Here is a 27,020-nt window from a genome sequence, read left to right on the forward strand (position 1 = left end):
AAACTCATGCACAGAAAATATCCAGGAGGGCAGCAGCAGTGGAAGCTTCACTCACATAGAACTGACACGCTAGTGAAACTCAGGCACAGAAAACACCCAGGAGGGTAACAGCAGTACAAGCTTCACTCACACAGAACTCACACGCTAGTGAAACTTATGCATAGAAAGCACCCAGTGGGGCAGCATCAGTGGAAGCTTCACTCACACACAACTGACACGCTAGTGAAACTCGTGCACTGAAAACACCCAACAGGGCAGCAGCAGTGGAAGCTTCACTCACACACATCTGACATGCTAGTGAAACTTGTGTACTCAAAACACCCAATAGGGCAGGATCAGTGGTAGCTTCACTCACACACAACTGACATTCTAGTGAAACTCATGCACTGAAAACATCCAGCAGGGCAGCAGCAGTGGAAGCTTCACTCACACAGAACTCACACGCTAGTGAAACTCGTGCACTGAAAACACCCAGCAGGGCATCCTTAGTGGAAGCTTCCCTCACACACATCTGACATGCTAGTGAAACTCGTGCACTGAAAACACCCAACAGGGCAGCATCAGTGGAAGCTTCACTCCCACACAACTGACACGCTAGTGAAACTCATGCACTGAAAAATCCAGCAGGGCAGCAGCAGTGGAAGCTTCACTCACACAGAACTCACACGCTAGTGAAACTCGTGCACTGAAAACACCCAGCGGAACAGCAGCAGTGGAAGCTTCACTCACACACAACTGACACGCTAGTGAAACTTGTGCACTGAAAACACCCGGCGGGGCAGCAGCAGTGGAAGCTTCACTCACACACATCTGGCACGATAGTGAAACTCATGCACAGAAAGCATCAGCATTGCAGCAGCAGTGGAAGCTTCACTCGCATGTAACTGACACGTTAGTGAAACTCATACAGTGAAAGCTTCCCTTCTAAACAGACTGGTTCCCACGTGGGGAGGAGTACTATCATATTTCACACACATTGTAAAGCACAGACAGCAGCAGTGCAAGCTTCCTTCACATATGAAGGCTACAAAGTCCATTATATACCAAAGAGGCACAGCTCTGATGCAGCAGTAGAGTCTACACAGAGCAGCAGGTCATTTTACGAGCAGATGTAGTGCAAACATCCCTCATAAGTGGAGCAACAGCATAAGCTTCCTTCACATGGAGAATATGTGCAGTAAAAGCTGTGGTGGTGCAGATTCCCCTCCCATAACATCAGTAGTGCAAGCTTCCCTCTTAGACACAACGGTTCATTTTGGTTGCAGCAGTGCACGCCTTCTTCACATAAATAGATGTAGCATAGAAACGGTAGTGCAAGCTTCCCTCTTAAACACGACGGTTCATTGTAGCCGCACCAGTGCGCGCCTTCTTCACATAAATAGATGTAGCATGGAAACAGTAGCGCAAGCTTCCCTCTTAGACACAACGGTTCATTGTGGTTGCAGCAGTGCGCGCTTTCTTCACATAAATAGATGTAGCATGGAAACAGTAGCGCAAGCTTCCCTCTTAAACACAACGGTTCATTGTGGTTTCAGCAGTGCGCGCCTTCTTCACATAAATAGATGTAGCATGGAAACAGTAGCGCAAGCTTCCCTCTTAGACACAACGGTTCATTGTGGTTGCAGCAGTGCGCGCTTTCTTCACATAAATAGATGTAGCATGGAAACAGTAGCGCAAGCTTCCCTCTTAAACACAACAGTTCATTGTGGTCGCAGCAGTGCACGCCTTCTTCACATAAGTAGATGTAGCATGGAAACAGTAGCGCAAGCTTCCCTCTTAAACACAACAGTTCATTGTGGTCGCAGCAGTGCACGCCTTCTTCACATAAGTAGATGTAGCATGGAAACAGTAGCGCAAGCTTCCCTCTTAAACACAACAGTTCATTGTGGTCGCAGCAGTGCACTCTTTCTTCACATAAGTAGATGTAGCATGGAAACAGTAGCGCAAGCTTCCCTCTTAAACACAACAGTTCATTGTGGTCGCAGCAGTGCACTCTCTTCACATAAGTAGATGTAGCATGGAAACAGTAGCGCAAGCTTCCCTCTTAAACACAACAGTTCATTGTGGTCGCAGCAGTGCACTCTTTCTTCACATAAATAGATGTAGCATGGAAACAGTAGTGCAAGCTTCCCTCATAAACATAGCAAGCACGTTGTCGAAGCAGTGCACGCTTTCTTCACATGAAAAGATGTAGCATGCAAACAGTAGTGCAAGCTTCCCTCTTAGACACGACGGTTCATTGTGGTTGCAGCAGTGCGCGCTTTCTTCACATAAATAGATGTAGCATGGAAACAGTAGTGCAAGCTTCCCTCTTAAACACAGCAAGCACATGTGGTCACAGCAGTGCAAGCTTTCTTCATATAGATACACTTAGAAAAGAAACAGAAGTGCACGTTTCCCTTTCATTAGGAAAAGGCACAGCAGTGCAAGCTTCCCTTGCATGCAGAACAGGGATCCCATGGAGTGGATCAGTGCAAACTGTCCGAATATTCATTCCCGATGTCACAGAGGTCGATCTGGGATCTCCTGCATCATCTTGTGATCTCCTGCCCTCCCGGTGCCTGTTCTCCTCCCTACTCAAGGTTTGCTGTCCCTCCGTTTTCCTCCTCGGTCCTCTACATCCGCCATCTGTGCTTCTATTTCCACACCTCTGGACGCTCTCTGAGCCCAGGCACCCTTCTGAAGTGTAGGCCCCCTTTACCTCGGTCTATTCTTCCCTCCTTTCCTAGTCTGCGCCCCCCTCTTTCCCCGAATTCGTCCGCGTCTTATTCCTAAAGTGTTCTCCCGTTTTACCTCAGCCTGTGGCCTGCTCGTGCCTAAAAGTGTCCCCTCCTCTTGCTGTACCTGTCTGTCTCTTCCTTTCCTCCGTCAGCGCTCCCCCATTACCCCAATCACACCCCCTTCTGGGAGTCCCCCTCCTTTCTCTGTCCGCTCCCCTCTTACCGTTTGTCTCTAAGTCTCTGCTCTTTTGTCCACTCTGGGCTGCCGTACTTCACCGGCGTCCGCACGGCCTCCTCCGCCAGTACCCGCCCTGCGCTCTGCGTCATTTCCGCCCCTAACCCCTCCCTCTTTCCCTACTCCTGCCCCTCACGTGCTCCCGCTCGCTTCCCCACCTCTTACCTCTCGCTCTCACCCGCACCTGTGTCCGCCTGTGTCTCCTTCCCCGCCCTCAGTACCTCCACCGCGCACTGTCTGTCCTTCCCCGTCTCCCTCCGCCCCTTCCTCTCTCCTTCCCTCTCCCCTCTTCCCCTTCCCTCTTTCTTCTTCTCCTTCCTCTCTCCTTCCATCTCCCCTCTTCTCCTTCCCTGTCTTCCTCTGCCTCTTCCTCTCCTTCCCTCTCTCCTTCACCACTTTCTCTCGCCTTCCTTGTCTCCCTCTCTCTGTCTCTCTCCTTCTCTTTCTCTCCCTCTGCCCCTTCCTCTCTCCTCCTTCCTCTCTCCTTCCCTCACCCCTCTTTTCCTTCCCTCTTTCTTCTTCTCCTTCCATCTCCCCCTCTTCTCCTTCCCCGTCTTCCTCTGCCTCTTCCTCTCCTTCACCACTTTCTCTCGCCTTCCTTGTCTCCCTCTCCCTGTCTCCCTCTGCCCCTTCCTCTCCCCTCTCCTCCTTCCCTCTTTCTTCTTCTCCTTCCATCTCCCCTCTTCTCCTTCCCCGTCTTCCTCTTCCTCTCCTTCACCACTTTCTCTCGCCTTCCTTGTCTCCCTCTCCCTGTCTCTCTCCTTCTCTTTCTCTCCCTCTGCCCCTTCCTCTCCTGTTCTTTGTCTCCCTCCACACCTTCCTCTCTCCCTGTCTCTCTCCCTTCCTCTCGCCTTCCCTCTCTCCTCCCCCCTCTTCTCCTTCCTTTCTCCTTCCTTTCTCCTTCCCTCTCTCCTCTTCTCCTTCCTTTCTCCTTCACCGTCTCCCTCCGCCCCTTCCTCTCTCCTTTTGTCTCTCTTCTTTCCTTTCCTCTCTCCTCTTCTCCTTCCCCGTCTTCCCCTGCCTCTTCCTCTCTCTCCCCCCTCTCCTCCACCCCTTCCTCTCTCCTTCGTCTCCCTCTCCCTGTCACTCTCCTCCGCATTCTCGTTCTGCCCCTTCCTCTCTCCTTCCCTTTCTCATCCGCCCCTTCCTCTCTCCCGCTCTGAAACGTGCTACATCCAGTGCTTAGTTTGTAAAAAAAAAAATTACGTTCCAGGGTTGAAGGTTCTTAACACAGGTCCACTGCAGGTGGCACACCCCACTTTACACTTCAGGTTTAAGTCTGAGTTTTATCATTTCTTTTTATATATATTAAAATTAAACAGTTAAATGCACCCCTAATGAATTCTGCTTACAAGTACATGCACAGTGCCACCAAGTGGTGGATTCTCGTAAATATGTGCCTTCAAATAGGTACTTGTGCTGAGCACTGGAAAACGCTGGCACAAATTAAGCACTAGCTATATCTACACTTTAGAATTCAGTGTGCACCACACACCCACCAGCCTCACCCTGGATGCTAATGTATAAATGTATTAATCAGAAAGGAGTGTTCCAGGGTTCAAGCTCTGCGCCCTGCTTCACTTCCCCCGCACCGCTCCTCACTCCTAGCTCAAAGCAGTAGTACATGCGAGACAGAGATAGACTGCGGAGAAATGGGGAGTGGCGGAATTTCTCAGCAGGACTGTCGCAGTTATTCGTGTCTGGCTTTTTGCAGCCCCACCTACATGGAGATATTGCTAAGTGGATCATTCATAATCTTGGTGGTAGCTTGCTTGTATTATGGGTGTGCAGAGTCTTGGACTGCATAATTTTGAAATGTAGTTTAAATCTTTTATCCAGAAACTTGCAAAGCTGGCAAAGTTAAAAGCAAATGAGGCAAAAAAGGGAGCCATGTGCTGTAAAGAGAATGTTCCCGCTGCATTGCAAAGCTATGAGCAGGCTGCTTAGAAGCTGCTTACCTTTGTCACGGAGCCACGAGTAGACCGCTCACCAGCCACTTATCTTTGTCCCAGTGGCACAGCGGGCCACTCAGTAGCTGCTTACCTTTGTCTCAGAGCTTTGAGCAGGCTGCTCAGCAACCACTTATCTTTGTCTCGGAGCCTTGAGCAGCCCGCTCAGCAACCGCTTATCTTTGTCTCGGAGCCTTGAGCAGCCCGCTCAGCAACTGCTTACCTTTGTCTCAGAGCCAGTAGAAGGCTGTTTCGCAGCGTAAATTTGTCTCAGAGCCATGAGCAGGCCGCTCAGCAACCGCTTGCCTTTGTCTCAGAGCCATGAGCAGACCGCTCAGCAACCGCTTACCTTTGCCGCAATTGCTTACTTTTATCTTAAAGCCATGATAAGGCTGCTCGGCAGCCGTGTTACTTTGTTGCAGTAGCACAGCGGGCAGCTCAGCTACTGCTTACCTTCGTCACAGTGGCACAACAGTCCGCTCACCAGCTGCTTCACTTTGTTGCAGTGGCATAGTGGGCCTCTCAGCAGCTGCTTACCCTTGTCAGACTGGCACAGCGGGCCTATTACCGCTTGCCTCCCCAGTGCAGGAAGTACCAAGATGGATCTTCTAGAAATGGGTAAAGGAGATCTTGTGGCTGAACTCAGCTCAGATCTCAGCTTCTGAAGCTGCTTCCCCATTTGTGGTTGAAGATCCCACTCACCCCCTTGCCACGGTGGGCAAAGCTGCAGCCCGACATGCTGTGAACACGCAGGCAGCAGAAGTGAATAAAAGATACCGACCCTGCTGAAAACCAACTCAATAGAGTGTCTGTCCCTCAAAGAAACCTGCTGGTGCTGCCCACGGCAACCACCAGCACAGATTGAGTATTGCGTCCAAGAAGATTACTAACGTCCTCGTTGAAATGATGCTTTCAGGCCCCACCTGGGGAGGGGGCAGGAGATAATCGAACCCAACTGAAAAGGAGCCTTGGCCATTCATGAAGACTCAATATTGGAGAGACACTGCCATCCGTTATTAAAAGGAAGCTGAGATATTGACAGGACATTGCCTTACCTTCTTAAAAACGAATCGCAGATCGAAATCATGACCAAGAAGAGAAGAACCGCACTAGCGTAAGAAAATCATTAAGGAGCACACAGCCCCACGCACCAGGCCTATTACAGCGCAGGAAATTAAAGAACTTCTTGCGAAACGCAGCCTAGGACAATAGTGCGGCCTCGATCGGATATGAAGGGAGACGTTTCAATGCAATAATGTGCCAATTTAAGGATCTCTGACCAGATCTAACTCACAAATGCTGTGTGGCTGCCTGTCTACCGCTTAAATCTCAGGAGAGGAGAGACACATCAATCGATCCACAGTGTATATTCCTACAGATAGTATGGATACCACTCAGCCCATATAGCTGAAAAGTTTTGTTTATTCTCAAATACATTTCATGTAAGAGTCATCCCAGTCAGTTTGCTAAATACCTATCATATGTTTTCCTTGTAAAATCAACGCAACAGGAGTGCAAAACTTTCAAAGCTGTGCCTGATCCCCAAACTTCCAACAGAATTTTGCGTTCAATGGTTTAAGTGTTGGGCAGAGCTCCCCAACCATGCACTGAAATGAAGGGTCCAACCACGACTCGATCACAAAACACCAGAGGGTCTTGGAGCCTGCAGCAACCAAGCCACTGAGATGCATTCATATTGAGAGTGGCAGTGGCTTATCAACAGGAGTCTGAAAATGGACTTTGCCAACCTCATGGAGTTAAAGTCAAAGATTTATATTTAAAATTACAAGTGGTCGAAAAAAAACAGGAATATAGATTTTGTGCGAGAAAAAGGTGTTTGCTGGAAAAGTTCTTCTGGCAGAACATGTCGCCCGATGGGGAGTTTGTGCAAAAGTGAGTCACTTCACACCTTTATGAAAGTGCAAACTTCTCATCTTTGTAGGATATATAGTAGTGGACTTTAAGTTGTACATGCCCCTACCTACTAAGCAGTGACTTTCAGTTCCTCCAAAAATTCCACGTTTTTCCACCTAAAATCCTTGTTTTTTAATAATACAGGAATTATTATTGTACTATCAAGACATTATCAGTGGTCTCTGAGATTAGCAATAGCTACAATCTGTTTATAAAGTCTAGAAATACAATAATTAGCTGATATTTGCATGTAATAGTGATTTCCTAAAGACAAAACCCATAATAAAAATGTTCATTAAAGGGCAATGTGATTTTCTTCCTTTGAAAAGCTGTGATTGGCGAATGTAATTGGGAGACTTTCAAAATCATCAGTTATTACTGTTTTCCTGCATTCTAAATACATAGCATATCTGAAACTCCGGCATGAACCAGAGACGCAGACAAGGGCAGTCGTCACCTTTGTCTGAATAGATTAATTTTGGGGTGGTGCGTGTTGGTAGCTGTAATGCCCAACACCTTCAGTTTAGGCCCAAAATGGCATAGTGAACAAATAATGTATGTTAATAATCTTAGCAGGTGGCAAAAATACAAATATGACATTTGTGTTGATAGCTGACATTTTAAAAGTAAATGTATGTAATTCATGTACTTTTCTGATTTCCTACATTGATGCCCTTGCAAGGTTTTCCCCAAAAACCTAGTGTCTTCATGAGTCATACCTGGTGCTTGAGAAGGAAGTTCTCTTTAGTCAATTATAAAACCGAATATACATCTATACAGATATTTTTAATCTTTTTCCTCAAAATAAATTCTCAGGAGAGTGAAAGTCCGGATTTTTAATGTGAAACTCTACAAGCAGTCGGCATGCAGTAAACAGGCAGTGAATGAGAGTTCTTGAGCAGGAACCTAGCTTCATGGGGGGGGGGGGGGGTGTTTGGGGTGTTACACCCCCTAATAAATGTATTTTCTAGTAAATAGTTGAGCACTGGTGCTTTAGTTGGGTATGGTGAGGTGGCGGTCGGATTTCACCTGGGATTTGTACATGCACCCACAGAATCAGACACACTCTCTCTCCTCTCTATTAAAACATGTTTATTTTACAACATATTGTCTTTTAAGTAAGCTGAAGAATGTGCACTGCTATCCCTTCCCGCTGCCCCCCTTGGCCCCTTATGCTCAGCTTCTCAGATAATGTATTTTACCATGATTTGCTAGTGTTGTTGTTGGCAAATTTGAAGCCCCCCCACACACACACTAATCCCCCAGTCTTACTGGCCGAGCTACACCCCTGATCTTGAGAATATCAGGAGTCATGTGAGAGGTGATGTTGTCTACTTTACACACCCTTTGCTGGAATCCAGGGGACATTTCAATTGCAGGCTGCTTTCATCCCCGAAACAAAAGCACAAGGACATCTTGTGTTGCAGAACAGCTCCAATCCCTTCAAGAGAAACATTTCATGTGCAGGACCTCAGCCAATCAGGTCTCCCCATGGTTTAAGGGCAGACACTGGCTTGGCTCTAGAGTAGGATGCGAGGGGTGCATGAGGTGAGCATGTACGTACATGATGACAGAAACCGATGCAAAGGCAGGAAATAGAACATATCTGGCAATGTTCTGCATCTCCAAGAGTTGGAGTTAGCCAGTGGGGCAGCGTTAAGAGTTACTCGAACACAGCCCTTCCAAACCTGTGCTTCTCTGTAACTAAGGACAGAGGTCGGGAGTGTTAGTGCAGTATGTTGAGTTGTAATGAATAAACAACACAACCCCCAGCATGCATGGGTTCTCAAACAAAAGTTCAGAACTAGGTCAAAGGTGTCCCGGATATGGAATCATCTGGTTCCGTTAGCTTGATTGGCTGTCAGAGACTGAAATGGCATCGGTAACGTGGGTGCGGCCATCCTCAAAGACAGTCTTAGAGGGTGTGGTCTCTCCAGAATGGCTTCGCCGGAAAGTAGTGGTATATTCCATAAAGGTTGTTGAGTGAAGAGAAGGGTGTTTCTGTTCCAGTAGGGGGAATGAATGGACCATGGGGAATTGAAAAGAAGAGATCTGATCCACGGGTAGTGCACCAATGGGAAGGACAAGGTTAGAAACAAGACACAGGTGAGAGGTGGGGCTTAGACCGGAAGTCGTATAACATGGACGCGGCCACCTGCCACTTTCACTTTCGCGTCGTTTGCTAAATGATAGTGGTTCCGTCTGCTACAGGTACCGATGTCCGATGCGTTCAAAAGTCCCATTATAAACACATTTTACATTACATTGCACTGTGGGCAGAATAAGACAATAAACATGCTTTTATAATCGTTTAAAAGAGTGTGGGCAAATAAATGTATTTAATTGTATATGTGTTACAAATTTTAAAGAAATATCTGCAATTTAAAATGTGTGCGGATTTTTGTTCTATAAACAGTACATGTTTCAGGAAAGTGAACTGATTGCTGTGCAGTGTGAAGGGTGCGTCAAGTTGCCCAGATATTGGGGCGGTGGATGGAGGCCTTGGTTTGAAGTCGTGAGTGACTAGGGCAAGTAATTGGAGAGCAGTTATTCGAACAGAATAGGTCTCAACTGGCTGAGCCCAATGTCTGACGTTTTCAGGCAGGTCTGACTTTTAGCCAATAGCGTGCTGAGTTTTGGGACTTGTATTTCTGCATTTAACCCTGGAAGTTTGGGCTCAGAAATGTCAGAATGCAAAGTGGTGCTGCCAGAAAACTGGGATAGGCGAGGGGTGTTGTATCCCAGGGGGCAGCTGTATCCAGGGATGGGTGGGGGAAACACCTGGTGGTCTTTGGTTCAGTCACTGACATTTTGACTTGGGTAGGTAGGGATTGGGGGCAGTGACTGTGGGGCAGATATGTGCGCAGTGAGTGGGTAGTTGGGGGTGCTGGACCAAAATCGTGTGGGGCAGCTGTCGGGGTAAGTATCGTGACGCATCAGTCAATAGTGAACGGGGCAGTGGTGGGGTTGGGTCCAGACAGTGGGGCAGTGATTTGGCTTCAGTCACTGGGGCCACTAAAGAGGCACTGCATGGTTGTAGGCCAGTGGCAGATGGGCTCTCAGTCACTAGGGTCAGTGATGCCGTGGGGATCTGTCAGATGGGGCAGTTAATGGGGATGAGTCAGTGATGCAGTAGAGATGGGGTTGGGTCAGTCATAGGGGCAGCCAATGGAGGAGTCAGACATTGGTCACACTGATGTTGTGTAGGGCACTCACTGGGAGCAGTGGTTAGGCGCAGTAATCAGGTGGATGGGTGGTAGTGAGTGGAGCCAGTGTTGCAGTGGGTGTGGCCCTGTTACGTGGCTCAGTGACCAATTCTGTGAAGATGTGGTCGTCAGTAAGGACCTCCTTACCTTCAGGAGACTCCTCAAGACCTGGCTGTTCGAGCACTAGCAACGCCCCCACCTTCCCTCCCCTTCAGCGCCTTGAGACCCTCACAGGTGAGTAGTGCACTTTACAAATTCCTTGATTGACTGAGTCAGTCGAGGGTGGGGTCAGGAACAAGGTTGGGTGTTACTCACAGAAATCCGTGCAGCGTAATCACAGGGAATTACCCAAAATAATCTGGGAGATTACGCAGAACTACTCAAGTACAGTAAATTTGCATTTAGGACTATTTCTTAGCTCAAAGAAAGCATTTTGCATTTAAAAATAGTGCTAAATACAACGGAACATGACTAGTGAGCAGCCGCTCGCTAAATATGCACTTGGGGTAGGATTTCCCCAAATGTACTCCCAGCATTTACTTCTATTTTTGTAGCGAAAAAAATGCACTTGCGCAATCGAGATGGATGCAAAGATACATTATGTGCTAAAAAAAAAGCACTAAATGCAACAGAACACGAATAGCGAGCGCAATTGCGCTATTATTGGTAATTCAGTGTGAGTGTAACACAGAATAAGTGAAATTCTCCATTTACCCTCGTTTAATTGAAATTCCACCCAGGCCTAGTCAGTGATAGGGGTTGAGGTGATACCAGGATCATTCTTTGGCAGTGACAGGGGGCAGTCAGTGACTAGGCAGTGAAGTGGATGGGGTCAGTCAGTGTGTGCAGTGGACGGGGACAGTCACTGGGAGAGCAAAGGATGAGGTTGTGTTTAGTGAGAGGAAGGGCGATCAGTCTGTGGCCGGACAGTGGCGGGGTGATGGACAGTAAGCGAAGCCCGTGGTTGGAAGTGGTGGTAGGACAGGTGGGTGATTGGGGTACAGTCACAGGTGTCAGTTACTGGGGGAGTGTGAGATGATCAGTTAATGGGAGATCAGGGGTGGCTTGGAGTTCAGTCACTGTGGCCACTGACGGGTGAGAGACATTCAGTGGTAGCGATGATCCGGTGACTGAAAGACGGTCCACTGACGGCATAGATGTTGTGGCGCTCACTCTTTGGAGTCACAGACGAGGTAGTGCACGGGTGAGGGGTTCAGTCCAGGAATGGCAGTGTTGGGGTGAGGGACAGTCAGTGGTAGCAGTGATCGGGTGGTGGGGTCAATCGAGGCATGAAGTATGGGGCAGTCCGCGGAGAGCAGGGATGGTCAGTCCATAGGTGATAGTAATGGGACAAAGGCCAGTCAGTGGGGGGGGGAGTGAGTGCACGGATGGCTGGGGGATGTCCAGGGAGGGAGTGGGGGTAAGTCCTCAGGTGGCACTGGTGAGATGAGGGGCAGTGCACGGGAGGATGGGGGGGGGGTTAGGTCATAGATGGCAGGACTGTCGCACTATGCACTACAGCACCTCACTGGTGTCATGGGTGCTGTAGTGCATAGTGGGTGGGGTCAGTCCAGGGATGAGAAGAGGGTCAGTGCATAGGTGGCTGGGATCAGTCAGTGGAGGAGGGGGTAAGGGGCGAGTGTGCGGGTAGCTGTCGGTCAGTCCAGGGATGGGCTGGGGCAGTCAGTCCAGGGTTGGACTGGGGGTCAGTCCATGGGAGGTAGTGTTGGGATGAGGGCCAGTTAGTGGGGGTGGAGTGGAAGGGGGGCTGCGAGTCAGTCCAGAGAGGGGGGAGGAAAGGGGGTCAGTCCACGGGTGGTAGTGATGGGATGAGGGCCAGTCAGTCAGTGGGGGGGGGGGGGGGGGGGGATCGATCCGTGCACGGGTAGCTGGGTGGGGGTCAATTCAGGGATGGGCCGGTGGGGTCAGCCCAGGGAAGGGCTGGGCCAGTCAAGACAGGGTGAGGTTGGTGGGGGGGTCAGTCTAGTGTTGGGCTGGGGGGGTCACTAAACAGGTGGTAGTGATGGGACGTGGGCCAGTCCGTTAGTGGGAGGGGAGTCGGTGCACATGGAGCTTAGGGGTTGGGGGTGTCAATCCAGGGATGGGCTGGAAGGGGGCAGTCTAGGGTTGGACTGGGGGGGGGGGTCAGTCTACGGTTGGGCTGGGGTAGTCTAGGGTTGGACTGGGGAAGTCACTCCACGGGTGATAGTGATGGGATGAGGGCCAGCCCGTCAGTGGGGAGGCAGTCTAGGGCTGGGCTGGGGGGGTCAGTTCAGGGATGGGCTGGGGCAGTCAGTACAGGGATGGGCTGGGGCAGTCAGTTCAGGGATGGGCTGGGGCAGTCCAGGGTTGGACTGGGGAAGTCACTCCACGGGTGATAGTGATGGGATGAGGGCCAGCCCGTCAGTGGGGAGGCAGTCTAGGGCTGGGCTGGGGAGGTCAGTTCAGGGATGGGCTGGGGCAGTCAGTCCAGGGATGGGCTGGGGCAGTCAGTTCAGGGATGGGCTGGGGCAGTCCAGGGTTGGACTGGGGAAGTCACTCCACGGGTGATAGTGATGGGATGAGGGCCAGCCCGTCAGCGGGGAGGGGGGGTCAGTCCAGGGATGGACTGGGGAAGTCACTCCACGGGTGATAGTGATGGATGAGGGCCAGCCCGTCAGCGGGGTACAGTCTAGGGCGGCGCCCCTCCCCGGGGTCACGGGCGGGGCAGTGCACGGTGGTGGGGGAGGGCTCGCATTATCCCTGCAGACGCTCCTTCCAGCCCCGCGCATTGATCCGACTGCGGCAGAGTTAATTGGAGATTGGCGGTGATAGATCGGCCCTGCTGCAGGTTTCCAGCGCCTGAGCCCAGCCTCCGAGGGGGGATCGAAGCCCCCAGACGTGCGGGGAATAGTGATAGGCACCCCGCCTGGCGCCGCGGCGCACGTACCCCAACAGAGGAAGCCTGGCCTCTGGGGTAACTGCAGGTGCAGCTGAGAGGCCGGTGGGGCTCGGGCAGAGTCAGCCACATATCTGCCAGCCGTGTGGGCATGGGCACCCATTCTAAGGAGGGCACCGGAGGTCACGTGTCAGCCCAGCTCATATTCCCTCCTTTTTCAGACCGGAACACTCACCAAGCTGGATAGCAACTTTAATTAAACTGGCAAAATGCACTTAAATCTCAAATGTTGCAACAAGCGTAATTCCCACAGTTACTGGAACTTTCTCTTTGCATAAGTTTGCATCATTTTTTGTCGAGAGGGTCTAGTTCGTGCAGAAAATATCTTGCTCGGAAGTATTTTTACTCAAAAGTGGTCTCCTGCCAGTATCTTGGGAAACTTCTTCACCTAAAGCGTACACTTCGCGCGAAGTCATGAGAGGCATGGCCGGGAAAACCACACTTTGTTTCAAAAGCATGTTTTCTCTAAAATGTTTAAGGGACGTCACAAAAATTTTCTGGAAAACATTATGAAACTTCGTCCAGCATTAGCAGTCCCTTGTTAGCCGGAGCAGAGTGCAGGGCATTTCAGAGTAGGGCTGGGACCAGAGCAGAGAGGCAGTCCGTCACCTGACACCACCACACCAGGAAATCAGGCAGGTGCCATGACCAGTTCAGCCACTCTAGGAAGCTTCTTTGACTTCTGGGGCCTGTAGTCCTGGTTTTATAATGGGTTGTGCAGAACTACAGATCCCAGCATGCCACAAAAACGGCCTGGATAAGCTTCTCACACGTGGAACTGGGAAGCTTGAGAGCTGTGCAGTAAGAAAGATGCTGGGGAGTACTGGAAGGGAGAGTGAGACCTCTAAAAGAAGGACTGGGGTAGACGAAAGAGGAAACATGTGGAAAGGAATGAGCATTAAGAAGGGGGAGAATTCTAGAAGATTAAAGTGGTGAAGGGAAGGGGGCCGGTCAGTGCTCAGCGCTCTAATACAGCCACAGCGGGGCTTTGTTTTTTGACCTCATGGTCACGTTAGAATCCTAGCAGGTCTATTCAGTCTTTCATCCTGCCAAGGTCGATGAAACAAGTGATGTGAGTTAAGTAACAGTTTATGTGGCGTCAAGCGACCCAGGGGGTGAACGTGTGCTTTACAAATCTACGTTTTATTTTAGGACTGGGTGGAGTAAGGTCAGAGGGAAGAAATAAACACTAAAAAATGAGAGGGTCGTAGGGGGTGGAGTGATGGGGAACGGGTACGGGAAAGGATGATGGGAAAGTAAAAGTAGGGGGTGGGTAAATCGGAAGTATCAGGTTAGAGTGAATGGAGGGGGTATTAACTGAGAGAAAGGAGGGGGGAGGGAAGGAAAGAAGGGCAGAGAGTTGTGGACGGATGTGAGAGAGAGGGGGAGGGCAAATGGAAAACATCACACATGGGTGGAGTATGACCAACAGGGAGAGGAGCTCTCGTGGGGCAGGTAAATAGAAAATGGGTGACCGCAGACAGGCAGGGCAGACAGGACATGGGTAGAACAAGGGGAGCCGAGTTTGAGCAACTGAGGACCAGCTTGAGGTGGGGGAATGAAGGCAGATGGAGTGAAAACACAGAGGCAGAGGCAAGGGGACGACCAAGTATGAAGAGCAGCGGGTGGGGGAGAGGACTGGCGAGGACGTCGGAGGGTGGGGTAGGTCCAGTGGTGTAAGGAAACGTGAGGGGGTCACCTTGCAAAGTACATGGAGGTCCCTCCTTCCCCGACCCACCATCTACCACCTTTGCTGAGGGGGTCCCCGGAACTTGCCTCCTCTCCTGCCCTCCTGCACCGCAGGGGCTGCGGGGGCTTATGTTACATCCCTGGGTAGGCCAATGAGAGCGGTGATGATATTGAGGGCGATGGAGAGGTGGGCAGCAGCGGAGAGAACCTAGGAAGAACCACAGTGGCAGATACGGCGAGATGGGGTATACGAGGCCTCCGAGGCGTGGGGGGTGATGGATTCTCTGCCACTGTTCTGGGACTGCACTTGGTCAAGGAGCCACGGCTCTGTGTCCTGGTCTGCGGAGATAGGATAGGGGTGGGCAGAACCTCTCTCATTACTCTGAGGACACATTGTATTTATATAGCGTTTACTACCCCTGACTAGCAGTCGAAGCGCTTCTTGTGAGTAGCACACTAGTCTGGAGCCCAAAAGGATGAGTGGTGGATTAGTATAGGAAAATATGAGTTAATTTGAGTGGTGGACATGTGAACCTTCCGCAGAGCATTATTGCTCTGGGCTGGGGGAGTGGCCTGGAGTGTCGGTCTTTGGGATTATAGCACCTACCTGCCGAGGCTCATGTGGATATATGGACGGGGTGGGTGATAGGACCTCTCAGCCCAGCCTCACATTATAGAAGTCTTGGCCTGTGCGAGTGGTGGGGTGGGGGCCTTACATGTTTTGGGTGGGGGGGACGATGTTGGGCTGTTCCAGGATGCTTTTTGGTTTTAGTTCTGCTGCTTGACATTCAACTTCCTCTAGCAGCCAGCTGAAGCCATGACCTCTGCCCCCTGGGACAATGGCTGCCTCCTCATCTCCAGGCTGTTCCCTGTGCTAGGGCCATTTTCCATTCACATAAGTGGCAGGTCTGAGATGGACTGGACTAACCCTTGGCTGCCTCGATTCAATACAGTTCAAGAAAGGTAATGCATACGCAGGCTGTTCATTGCAGTTGTACACTGGTGTGTCTCCCAGTGTGTCCTGCCTGCCTCTGCGTGTCATATGTGCTTCTGCTTGTCCTCTCTGCCTCTGCGTGTCATATGTGCTTCTGCCTGTCCTCTCTGCTTCTTTATGTCCTGTCTGTCTCTGCATGTCATATGTGCTTCTGCCTGTCCTGTCTGCCTCTGCATGTCATATGTGCTTCTGCCTGTCCTCTCAGCCTCTGCGTGTCATATGTGCTTCTGCCTGTCCTCTCTGCTTCTTTATGTCCTGTCTGTCTCTGCATGTCATATGTGCTTGTGCCTCTGCATTCCATATATGCTTCTGCTTGTCCTGTCTGCCTCTTCGTGTCGTGTCTGCCTCTTTATGTCCTGTCTGCTTCTGCATGTCATATATGCTTCTGCGTGTCCTGTGTGCCTCTTTATGTCCTGTCTGCCTCTTTATGTCCTGTCTGCCTCTTCCTGTCCTGTCTGCCTCTTCCTGTCCTGTCGACCTCTCCATGTCTGGTCTATTTCTGTGTGTTGTGCCTGCATTTGCACCAGGTTTCTGTGTTAGTTTGTCCCTGGACATCATGTTAGTCCCTGCTTCCCTCTGGCTGCCTCTGTCAGTCTGTTTGGATTTATCTCGCACACCTGTCCCTGTCTCTCTCTGATAGTGCGTCCTGTCTAGCTGCCAGCAGGCCTGTCTCTGTGTCTGCACTCTGCCTGTGAGTAGCTCAGCCTCAGTCTGTACTTCCAGCTTCTTTGTGAGTCCTTCTAAGTCAGAGTTTCAAGCCTGGGTGCCCAGCCTGTCTGTCTCGTTCTGTTATATTGGCCCTTTTAGGCTCCCCTCACAGTGCAAGCTGTCTGGTTGCAAGAGACCTATTGTGGGCATACCAAGAACTTACAGGGGCGCGTACCCCACTCATCGCTTGCCTTTGGTTGGGTTTAATGGCACTCTCATTATATCGACTCTTTTTCCATATCCCTTATCCCAGCTTGTCTCAGCCTCAGGAGTATTTCCTCTTTTCCATGTCTCCGATTTGCTGACATCTGTCCTTCGACTGCTCCCTTTTAGGGATTGTGTTGCCCTTTTGCCTGAGCACTCCATGAGAGTGGTGTTTTCTAGCTCTCTCCCTCATGTGCTTCTCTCCCGCCCTTGCTCTGCTTTGCTATCGTTCTTGTGTTGCAAGCTCCCCCTCCCTCCCCTCGCGCTGTGTTGCTTTCTCACTTGTCTTTTTCTTCCCCTGTCTCTATTGCTCTTTTCCTGTCCACTCCCCATTGCTGCTCCTAATCCTTCTTTTTCCTCTCCCCCCCCACCCACGTCACTGGCTTTTTTTTCTTTCTAAACATTTTCTTTTTATTTATTTTTCTTTTGCGGCGGGACGAGGCAGCATGGCTCCTCCGCCTGAAAAATACCATAATGCTTCCGCAGCACTTTTTTTTCTTGTTTATTTACTGATCCACCTGGGTCATGACAGCCATGTCATTGCACCTTTGGTTTGCTTTTTTTCACCATGGTGACCAGCATGCAATTGCCAGTGCTTGTTTATCTGTCCCAGTGCACTCTGTGTACAAGGTTTGCGACAGACAGAGCTCCGATCTATTCCAGAACTTCTGGAATTCCTTAGAATCAAAATATGCTGCGCTCAGCAGAAAATATACAAAAGATCACACGTGTAGGCGAAGGCTTGCTAAGCAGCTGCTTCAGTTTCGACAAGGCAGTTGTGTTGTAGGCAGCACGTCTATGAAATCTGTTATGTAACATAACATCTTCCGGGTTGACCTTGAGTTGTGTTTTAATGTCAACAGAAACATATTGCGATTACAGAAACAACTACTGAAAGTTATGCTGTGCTATGCTGCGTCATGCTATGTATTTTATGGGCGAGCGCAAACAGCTCCGTCCCCTGTAGTAATCTCTCTTTGGGATTCAAACCACGCCCATGTCACGTCAGTCGTTTTCATTGTTTCGTGGGTTTGCCTTTTAAAATATGTGTGCTTTCACTTGTGAAAGGCATGCATACGTCATGCCTTTTCCGGTGTTTAGCCCATCTACACAGCACCGGTAAACTACAGAAAACATACGAGGCTCGATGTTTTCAGAGTGGTATCCGGACTACTTTATCTGTTTATTTTCCACTCAGCGCGATCGCGCTGCATTTTACATAGTGCAATCGTGCTGCGTTTTTTTTTCTTCTTTACAACGCTAATAGCTCCACCTCGCGCTAATGCGAGACCCGTTGCATTGAAAATGCTTGTTATATTATGGTATGTTACTAAGGCAGCAATGACATTAACCCGTTTGGACATGGTCATTTCTGGAGTTTTTACTCAGCCCCTGGCATTGATGGTCCTGTTGCATAGATAAATGTACTGGTAAAGTGGGCGTGTCTCCCATACAGAGTTTACAGATCCCAAAAGCAGGGCTTAGGTCTTGTTTTCATTTAAACTAAGCACATTGGCATTCATCCAGGCCTGAATTTCCTAGAAAGTGTTCGTGAAAGCTGCTGGCTTTTCCTCAGGATTTTGTGATGAGTGGATCACCACCTGGGTATCACAACACGGCTATGAAATCAGAAACCTGGTGTCTGCAAAAACTGGCCTAGTGGCAGGAGATGGGAGTTAAATAGCAGCAGTGAGAGATATGACCCTTGGGGGGCTCTGTGGTGCACTGCTGTGGGAGGGGCTACCCTATTCTGTGCCTGGTCCAAGATCCCACCACTCTTTTATTTTTGAAGACTGGAGTGAGAATGTTGAATGCACTGACTTAGTCAAGTATGCTTTACAAATCTGCATAACATAACATAACTAGACATGCTCAGCTCCAGGATTCAGCTGGGATCAAGCTAAAAGCGGGGAGACCCTGTCCATTTTTGGAGGGGGCACGAGGGCCCTAATGCTCCTAGTATGTCATTTGGCCTCAGGATACTGGACACCTCTCCGAAGCCTCTTTGAATCCACATCATCTCCTTGTGGGGCTCCTCAATAAAGGCTCCAGGTGTGCATGAGGGAAAAGAGGGCAAAGCTGGAAACAAAATTCATGACCTGCAGATATGTGAGCGAGAGATGTGTGCGCGTGTACAATACAAGGAGAGACTGTGTGTGCACGTGCGTGCTGAGAGGTCAGAAGACAGTACAACACACAGTAGTATTTCGTTTTGCCAAAGTACATTTGCGCAACGTGATCCACGAACTACTTTGTTGAATGTTCCCTCTCCGGCACATCCCAAGTAGGTACCTATCCTGAGTTCTGTGGAAAGTCGAAACTCTGGCGTAAAAGGTGATTGTGCCTGTGTTTTTTTTTTAATGTTGTGTTTTGTGGAAATCCCCCACTTCTGGGATTTCACCCCTGCACATTGCTCCAGGTAGAACCTGGAGGAATTTTGTGCACCAGAGCAGACCAGAACAAGGGATAGTACATGTTATGTGCGTGGCCCATCATTCCCACCTGCAAAATTTGGCATGAGGAACTAAAGGTCCTCAATTTTTTTTAAAAACACAATGTTTAGTAAGCGGTTTACTCCCTGGTGATTTTGCCAGTGCCTGGCAGTGCCCTCTTGAAATGGGTAGGTCCAGTCGGCACTGCACTTCGATTAAAGCACGCATCACTTCCAGCTTCCATGCACCAACCGGGTGATCAGAGCAACTACCGGAAGTGACATCAGTAGCATGGCCGCTCTGCTGGTCGTAGGATGGAGATTGGTCTATGAGGCCCGCTGTCAACTGACTGCTCTTTGGTCCACTCTCCACCCCCACTGAGCCACAGCTTGGAAGCACTGCTGACTCCATGTTTTAGTTTCCCGCCCACTTTGCCCTCTTAATGTAGTTTACTCAGCACAGTGCTGCTGTATGTCGAGGAATAAAGTGATATATTGCGTTTTCATTTCTTATGGTTTATTGAATATTAACGTGGTATAAGTTTTGTTTTTTATCATGTGCTCGGTAGTAGTGGGTGGACCTCGAGGATAATAAAAATAAATAAAAACTCCATGAGATTTCGTGGAGTTCTGCAAACATGCAGAAATAGGTACTTTGGGTTAAATTTTAGCACCAGGAGCTTGTTCCACTCTGAGTAATCAACGCAAACGGCACCACGTGGCACACCAGAGATGATTTTACTGCCTCTCGAGTAAATATTCTACTCGAGCTGCAGCTTTGCCAAGGTGGTTGCGGGTGCCCACATTGACAAAATCTTGCCAGATGCCCTCCTTACGCCCAAAAATCACTCTAGGGCACACAAATTTGCACTCACGCTTGAGAAAAAACTCTGACACACAGCGTTCTGCAGGATGTGGCCGGAACTTCACATGACATGCGTCACGCTGAGTGGGAGCGGAGTTTATTGCCCACCCCTCGTGCTCAAGTATAAGGAAGTGTATACTTTGTATTGTATCCATGGAGGAGAGGTGGGGCATATTTTGTGTTCTTTCGCCCCTTGAATCAAATGAGGGGTTGGGTTTGTCAGCTGAGCTAGTGGGTCGTGCCTGATTGCCTCTTTTTGGTTTTGGACAGTGTGGTTTATTGTAGTGTACCGACATTTATATGTAGTGCCTGTGTGGTTGGGAAAGAAGAATAGCTTGCAACAACCCTGGGCGTTGCGGGCAGGGTTGTTGGTCTTGCCTCTTTGAGGGTGTGGGTACTTGCCCCCGCTCTCTGACATTCATCTCTGAGATGCACATCTGTGCCACAACCTCTGGGTTTGCCCAGGTTCATTTCCCAGACTGGCAGTACAGGGCATTATAGCCATTTGAACACAACCATTTTAATGCATTATTTGCCTTAGGAGTGTGCCTGTCTCAGGGATTACTTGAAATGTCTAGTAAAATATCAACCTCAACATCCTTAAAACACAATATCCTTAGTGGCTGTTCTCAGTTTGCATTTATGGTAGATACTGCCTGACGTAAATCCTGGTAGGAGTTGTCTGCGAGTTCTTTGGCTGGCGAAGGTGTTTCTGTTCCCGCTATGTCCACAGCCTCATATTTCTATACCTCCCCTCTCGCCAGTGACAGGCCGCGGCCTCTCTTGCTGCCCTCACTGCTACAGTATGTTTCCATCCGCTGTGTTAATGGAAGCCGCCATTTTCCTCACTAAATATGGTGGCCCTGGGATGCCTTTGCATGCAGAGCTGTGTAAGAAACTATGAGTGGCTCGTCTAGTCTTGTCTAGATGTTGTGTGATCACTCAGAGACTGGGCTTACATTGTTGGCACTGTGGTGTGTGTTTGGCATGCTCAGATATTCTGCAAGTGAGAAGCATTCTGCAAGTGATGTGTAACTTCGTCGTAGTTTCCTGAACTGTTGTATCTCTGACTGTGGAATAGGTTGGTAGCAAGTTATGCCAGGTATTTAATTCGCAGTTGATGTCAGGCGAAGTCAGTGGTTTTGTGTTGGCCTACTCAGCCCACGTTTCTTGGCTTCACCTAAGGCCAAGTTTCCATTCCCATCCTGGCGGAAGTCGACCTTTCCTGCCACAGGATGTGCACTGGGCGGGACAGTCTGCTGCCTTCAATCTCCCGCCTTCCCCGGCTGTGAGCTGTCTTGGAGGGCAAGGGCAGGTTTTGGGGTGTGCACCTCAAAGCAGAGGGTGCACTGAAGGAGGTGGGTCTTTGGAGTCCATAGTGATTACTAATGTAAATTCATTTTTTTGTTTTATTCCCATGCCCATGTAGACAGCATATTAAAACATAATAGTCAATATGCCATACAGAAGGACTCTAGAGATTGCCTGGGTTTAAGGTCTTATGTCACAAGGCCTGCGAGGTAAAGAAACAAAATGGAAAGTTTTGAGTCAGGTGAACCCCAGTTATCCGGGCTTGTTTTAAGGTTACTAGGAGACACTTCTCCCTAGCAGCAGCCTTCTGTGGAGCGGGTCTGACGCTGCTGGTGGCTCGTATGGCCTGCCCAGGGTATAAACCTTTGGTGGAGTGGGTCCTGTGGTGCTTGGTGGTGGCTGGTCTCTTGGCTTGCGGTCGCACCGGAAGTTGTTGGTGCAGGCTAGATTTTCAGCATCACCGGGGCTCTGTGGCACTCCCAGTTTGCAGCGCTGGAAGGCGAGGCGTCTGCTGGTGTGCACCCTATTGTGTCTGCCCGGTGTTTACCTTTGGGCCGAGACTTTACATCCATAAAGCGGGAATCGGAGGGGAGATTACGCTGTCAACGAGTTTTCAGAGATAATTGAATTGGTGGATTAAAGCGAGTGGTAATTTGTTGGTGGTGTTTGCTGCGCGCAGGGCTTTCCTCGCAACGTTTCTGTATATGATTGTTAGTTTAAGGCACCCACAGGCATTGCAAGCCCTACATGAGCAGGGTCTGCGGCTCGTCTCACCTCTTCTCTGCGTGGGTTTCTGGGCTCGTCTTCGAGGCGCCCCTGCAGGGCTGATCACAGCATCTCGGCACCGGCTGTAGAGACACAGTGGGTCGCTCCCTCCATCCTCAGCGGGATCCCGGGATCACCGGACAGCTGAGGTCAAAGTCATCCGCCGGGGCTGACTCCTGACTCCGGGGGGCTGCACTCTCCGCCCCCCGGGAGTGGGGTGCGGGCGACGGTGGCTGAGCAGGAGGGGCGTGGGGCCGTCAGCAGCAGAGTTTGAAGGGGTCACATGTCTGTCGGACATGACCTCAGACTCAACTCCCCCCCCCCCGATCTAGCTCCTCCTTTGTCTGGGAATGGATGGGGTTGAATTGAAACCGGGGGGGGGGGGGGGGGGGGGGGGCGGAGATGGAGTCATTCCCTCCGCGGGTCGGTGGATCGCATACCGGTGGGGTGATTAGGGGGTACACGGACCCGGGGGTGGGGTGGGGGACGTGTACAGCTAATGGTTGAAAAAGACGGCTCCGGATTCCGACGGGGGCAAAACCTACAATATGGGCGGGGCTCTGGGCTTGCCAAGGTGGGTATTCGGTGGGCTCTATGAATTTGACCCCCCCCCCAAAAAAAAAAAAACGGGAATCCGCTGGTGAGCGGTGGTCACTTGACGACAACGGATCATCACATTATTTGGGGGGCTGGAAAGTGGAGTGTGTGCATTTGAGAGGTTGTGCCCAGAAGACAGGCTGACGAGGTTGGTTGTTAGCGAATTAAAGAGCAGTGGGTCCATTACATCATTTGACTGGGGGGGGACCTGAGGTTCCCGTAGAGGTGTGCCTCTGGTGGGAGAGGGGTCTGTGCATGGGGCGCGGCTCAGGGACGTGGGATGTTCATCTGTAAACCGAATAGCAGGGCCGGTGAATGGGGGCTGCGAGTGAGGCCCCCTCCCCCCTGGACAGAGTGGACCCGGTTGCGGGAACTGAGGAGGGTCGATTGACTGCCCACCACCCTCAACCCTCCCCCCCTTTAAGTAAGAATCCCCTTTAAAAGAAAATATGTATCGTGACTCGTAAACACTCGATTTTTTAAACCGACTCAACATTTCATTGATGGCGGTGGAGACAGTGAGGGTGGGTGGGGGTGCGCTGCTGCTGTGAGAAGGCTCTGGAGGTGGCGGAGGAGGGGGTGCGGAGAAGGGCCAGCGATGGAGAGAAAGTGGGAGGAGCAAAATCTACGGGGGGGGGGGCGCGTGAAAGCTGTACCGAGTGATGGAGAGCAAACCGTAGAAACGTGGAAAACCGCAATCGCGGGGCGACATTGACACCGCGACATGAAGTGCTATCACGACACGGGGAGGCATGAGAAGAGTGCGACACGTGGCGACAACTCATGAGAGTGACACCATCATGGGTTGAAAGCAGCGCTGCAGTATGGGGTGACAAGTCCCGACAGTGAAACCATGGCATCGAGTAGTAGTGTCGCGACATTTGGCGAAAGCACTATCGTAGTCTGGGAACTTGAACCACAAGGCATGACAATGGCATCAGAATGCGAGGTGGCAAGACACAACGGCACCATAAAACGGAAGGGGGGCATAACAGGACATCATGACAAGGGGCTACCGACAAAACACAACAGCGAAATTGTGTAGTGACAGTCTACGACCGCGATACTCCGTTATTGGGTGACAAGGTAGGCCAGAGGCACCGCGGTGTGGGGTGACAAGGCACGGCAGAGCCAGGACTAGGGGGTCCGGGCGACAGTGATACAATGTCACGAGGCGACATGTCAGTGAGTGATACCGCGACATGGTGGTTCTGTGCGGTGCCACGACACGGGGAGCAGTAAAGTTGTGACACAGTTTGCCACCGGTGAAAGAGTCCGATAGTGGGGGCCGCACACCGGAAGGGTAAGGTACCAGGATCGAGTGACATTCCCGCCTGAAGCCGAGTGACACAGGACAAGAGAGAGCTGCAGACTGGAGCCGGAGAACGAGGTTCGAGTCTCGGCGCCGGCTCAACATCCTGTGATTCTGCGCAAATCACTTAATCTTCTGGTGCCTACTAAAAATGATTGTGTCCTTGTGTAATGTAACTGCTGCTCATATAAAGTTCTCCAGTACCTTCAGGTACAGTTCACGGTATATAAAACTGCAAAAAAAAAAAAAAAACACACAGAGGAACACAATGGTAGGACACGTAGCCACATTGACACAGTGATATGGTGTGACAGAGGGCCACATAGACACCACGACATGTGACATTACCGTTTAAACACTGTGGCACGGGTGGCATAGCTACTGTGGCTCAGTCTGACCGAAAGCATGGCGCAGGGCCAACAAAGCCACACAGTGCCACCATAACACGGGCAGTGCTGTGGCAAGGGAATCCAGTGAGCGTGGGCCACAGCACGTTAGAGCTGCCCCTGTGTGGGCAACAAACAGCAACAGTGATAATTTGTAATGTGGCTGCAACACCCGTGGACCGCAGGGTGAGACTACCATTGTGGTTTAGGGCAACTTTACAACAACCTCCGGGTGCCGGGTGGCAACATGTTGGTTGGTGTCCGTTGTGAGGGACGGGGTGCATGAGTTTTGTCGGTGGGGCCTCGTGTGAGAGAGAGAGAGAAAAAAATAATAATAGGTAGTTATAGTTAGGATGTAGTTTCTATAGACAAATCAGATTTTTACTTGCCCATATCTTTGGTGCCGCTTGAATCTTCACAAAATTTCTCCAAAAAATATCAACAGTCATGTCAGCTGCTGTCTGGAAAGTTTTGGGGTGATCCATCAAGCGGGGCTGAGAAATGGGTAGGGGGGGGAGTAAAAAAAGGAGCATTTCCTATGTTAATTCCCATAGGGATTTTGAAGAGTGATGGCGCCCGAACCACTGGATGGAATTACACCACATTTGGCAGAAAGGCAGCTCTTGGCCCTGAAAGCAACCATTTTGTTATTTGGTGTAAATCCATTAGGTAGTTTTAGACAAATTAAAGAAAATCCAAATTTGTAAATCTAGGGAGATGAAGGCTCGGCGAACCCACCCGGTCTCATGCTGAGATCTGATTGGCTGCCAACAATTCAACAAGGAAGTGTTGGCAGCCATTTTGGGACTCTGCTTCAGCCGAGTCCTAGAAAAAATGTAAAGCACCTTAGGTATCTCCAAAGGTTTATTCAGTGACCTGGGGAAACTTTGAAATTGGTCGATAATAGCGCAAAGAGGGGTGAGAGACATGGGGTGATACCATGAAGCAGGGGACACACCTTAGCACTCGGGGAGGGGCAGGTGGACAGGAAGGGTGAAGGGTGGGTGGGGTATTTCTTGAGAAGCAATAATTTTTGTATAGAGCACACTACACTCAACATGCCTTCTAAGAGCTGAGCTATGTTCGGTAATGTTTTTGGTGGTCACAGGGCAGTGGTCTTCTCGCAGGTAGGAGGTAGACTGGTGCTCATTCTCACGCCCATTACTCACTGCTGAATGTTATGCAATGTGATGGCTTCCAGGCGCTAGCATCCAGTGCCTCTCCCATATCTTTCAAAATGAAGGTGTTGAGGAGGATTGGGCATAGCGCTTCATACACAGCTTTCCTTCTTCTGGGCACTGTTTGCTACAAATGGGAGTATGGTGTTAGTGATGTAGGGGATGGGGCGTGGGGGGAGCTATCCTGGAATGAAGAAATGAAAGTTTGGTGTAAGTGCACCTCGCTGTACCCCTCGCTCCTAAACTCTACTGCCACCCCCATTTTAGCACAGCCTTTTCTCCACATCTCAAAGGCCACATAGCCCCCATTAGTCCACCCCATCACCTTTTCTCTAAAACCATATTAACTCCACCCCAAGTCCCCAAAGAGTGAAACTCCGCCCTGGGTCACCCACAAATAGACCAATATAGCTCTGCCATGTTTCCCGGGTCCGTGCGTTATGTGATGCTCCATTCCAAGTTTTTTTTATTTAAATTCTGGGACTTGTAGACTTGTTTTTTTATTATAAAGCAAGACTGGGACTACAACTCCCAGCATTCAAAGAAAAAACCTGGACAGGAGTAGCACACCGCGCATGGACCCGGGCAACATGGCAGCTATGTACCCTCCGTCCTTGCAACCCATAAACCCCAAATTGGTTCTGTTAACATGCACCTCTGCCCTCCTTTCACATACCCCCCAGGCTCACCCCCTCTCTTTTTGTCCCTTCTAAAGCTCCAGCCTTCAGACAGCCCCCTCACCCCCCCCCCACCCGAGCAAGTGCAGGGCCACGTATAACTGCAAACCATATGGGTTCAGATGAGGAGACGCATGGTACTGGCCCCCCTTCACCCACGCTTTAACGCCTCCCTGCTCTCCATTGTTTAAAAAATAGAATAAAATCAGAGGGTGTTTAATCGGTCCCTGCCCCTTCCCACACATCTGTCAGTCAAACGCCCTCTCTCCGCGCTCCCCATCCTCCACCCACAGCCCGTTCCACCGGCCTGGCCTCCTCCACGCAGGGCAGGCTGAGAAACGCGCAAGAGGAGGCTGAGAGGAAGGCGAGGAGAGAAGCAGCTATTTTTTTTGTTGCATGTGTGGCGGACACACTGATGCAGACAGATTAAAACATATATATTTTGAGAGAAGAAAATAGATGGGGTTGGAAAAGAAAGATTAAATATATTTTTCAGCAAACCACAGCGTGGGGGAGTTTGAATCCACGGCAAGAGGGGGGAACTCAGGGACACTTATTCCCTACTCACACATTTTGTTGTCTGGATGGATGTGAATCGACCAAGCAGAAAGATGTCGCTCGCGTGGATGGTGTTAAACCGTGCCTCTCCACCCTTGGACCGCGCCACGCGAAACGTGAACCCAAGGCGCGAGCTGGGCCCTGAATCTGTGAATAGCACATGCGCGGTCTGGTGTCAAAACCTCATTGAAGCACTGGAGGTCTGGTGGTACTCACGGTGGTGTGGACCCCAGCGGAAGCCATCAGGTGCTTGCTGTATACTCTGGACATTCATGGTCTCAAAGACCCCTTCTTCATCACAGCTCCTGGGAAGTCATCACTGGTAGGGGTGGGGTGCTCTCCGACACCCCTCGTGACACATGGTGGCCACACTTCCAGATCTT

At 50.3% G+C, this 27,020-nt stretch overlaps 1 long non-coding RNA gene across 2 annotated transcripts in view; it reads left to right on the forward strand.

Annotated features, from left to right (window-relative positions):
• The window catches only part of LOC138246570 (uncharacterized), a 402,277-nt gene that overhangs the window by 126,334 nt on the left and 248,923 nt on the right, over positions 1-27,020 (forward strand). The gene's annotated exons all lie outside the window — the stretch shown is intronic.

Source organism: Pleurodeles waltl, chromosome 7 (genome assembly GCF_031143425.1).
Source record: "Pleurodeles waltl isolate 20211129_DDA chromosome 7, aPleWal1.hap1.20221129, whole genome shotgun sequence".
Lineage (NCBI taxonomy): Eukaryota > Metazoa > Chordata > Amphibia > Caudata > Salamandridae > Pleurodeles > Pleurodeles waltl.